General features: G+C 49.0%; 1 protein-coding gene across 2 annotated transcripts in view; it reads right to left on the bottom strand.

Moving 5' to 3' along the window:
* The window catches only part of adcyap1r1b (adenylate cyclase activating polypeptide 1b (pituitary) receptor type I), a 26,330-nt gene extending 26,192 nt beyond the window's left edge, over positions 1–138 (bottom strand). Inside the window, exon 1 of one of the 2 annotated variants that reach the window (XM_064333916.1) lies at positions 1–138. This exon is cut by the window's left edge and continues 493 nt beyond it. The gene's annotated coding sequence lies outside the window, so the exon portion shown is untranslated. The other variant, XM_064333917.1, reaches the window with a different exon arrangement.
* Between the last annotated feature and the right edge of the window lie 1,672 nt (positions 139–1,810).

Raw genomic sequence — 1,810 nt, 5'->3', positions numbered from 1 at the left:
GCCGGGCAGAAGGTGTGAGCGTTCGGTTTACAGTGAGGAGCGCGAGCTCGAGTTTATATTCCCTGCTTTGCTCTCTTCGGCTGCGTTCACCCCCAACTCCCCCAAACGACCGTCCTGACTGCAATAGTCTACTTACCAGACAAGCAGCAGAAACGTGGCCAGTGCTGCGTAAGCAAGCTGCGCTAAGTAGCTAGAAACTGATTAAAAGGGCTTGGGAAAGTGGTGGACGATGCAGGAAGGCCCGAAGAGAAATTTGTCAAAAGAAAAATTTCGCTACCTTGAATAACCTTCAGCAGTCTCAGGCTACTGAACTACTGCTACTACTACTATTACTATAATAACAATAATAAACGTCAGAATGACTGTAGGCTACAGGTAAAGTTAAGCTGGAATACGCCCAGGTAAAAGGTAAAGATCGATCGTGGATTTCAGCACCTTGGAGAAGGCACGGGGGACGGTGGTGAGGCGGTGAGGAAAGAATCAATTTTGTCCTTTTAACAGGCAACACGTAATGAATTTGCTTAGTGGGTAGCTTCGTCTTTCCATTATACGATCGGGCAATTACATATTTGCGTGGTTTGTGTCTGAACAGGCAGCTACTGCCGCAGTCACCGAGGAGATACTGTTACTCATCTCAGTCCCTTGCCAATATTACAAGTGTTTATTAAAGCAACGGTGTTATTTATTTATTTATTTATTTATTTATCGTAATACTTTTTTTCACATTGTACTTAACCAGTCAAAGGGATCGTGGGACAGGGGGAGGGGCTCTATGCATATGATATGACATGATATGCATATGTTAATTCAGAATGAATTTACGCCACCAGGCCTAAATATTTGGCTTTCCGTACGTCTTTGCCCTCATGCACACTTTGTATGCCTTCCTGCGTTCTGAAAATCTGGGCCGAATTTTTAGGGAAAACAGCAATTTAGGATATTTTGAGACGACCAACCGATGAGGTCTCGGTGTCCTGTTCTGCGTAGTCTAGAACAGCCCGGGAGCTCGGAAACACTGGTTCAGCATTTGGGGGGGGGGGGGGGTCATTCACGCACTCATACCTATGGGAAATTTAGAATCTGCCTACCTGCATATCTTTGGACTGTGGGAGGACACCGGAGTACCCGGAGCAAACCCACGCGGACACGGGGAGAACATGCCAACTCCACACGGAAAGGCCCCAAGCCGAGACTCGAACCCGCAGCCCTCTTGCTGTGTGGCGACAGTGCTACCCACTGGACCGCCGTGCCGCCCTGCAGTGTTCGTATCACTGTGGGGGAAAAAAAGAAGAATATCACCTTTAAGTAATTTCCACCTCAGCTCCTGTGTTCTGCTGACAGAACTCATGCAGAAAATACAATATTTAAATCCCCCTTTATTCTCCTTCAGCGCGAGCCTGAATGCATTACTGCACGCGCCTTAACTCTTTCCTTGGGACTTTTTAATTGTCACGCCAGGCGGGGGAGAGCAGAGGAGAGGGGGTTCTGGGTTCTGGTGTTCCACTCAACACCGGTACAGTGCTCGGTTCGGCTCGGCCGCAGTCATCAGCTCCGCCCTGCTTCTTTACTACGGTGACGGAGGTGTTCCCGTTGCTGTGTTACAGAACAAGATGTGGGGGGCCGGGGGGGGGGGGGCTTCGGAAGAGGTGATGAAAAACAGAAAAGAGAACACTCTCACTCACCTGAGCTCCAGGCCTCTAGGGGGCAGCACACCGCATGCTGTGAGAGGTGTATTCTTCCAGCTCCAAATGCTCCAAAAAAGGCCGCTTTCTTGCTTTTCCAGGGTTTCTTGTTTTTCTCTCTCTCTTTC

The sequence above is a fragment of the Anguilla rostrata genome, chromosome 4, assembly GCF_018555375.3.
Source record: "Anguilla rostrata isolate EN2019 chromosome 4, ASM1855537v3, whole genome shotgun sequence".
Taxonomy (NCBI): Eukaryota; Metazoa; Chordata; class Actinopteri; order Anguilliformes; family Anguillidae; genus Anguilla; species Anguilla rostrata.
This window is presented reverse-complemented; position numbering and strand designations above follow the sequence as displayed.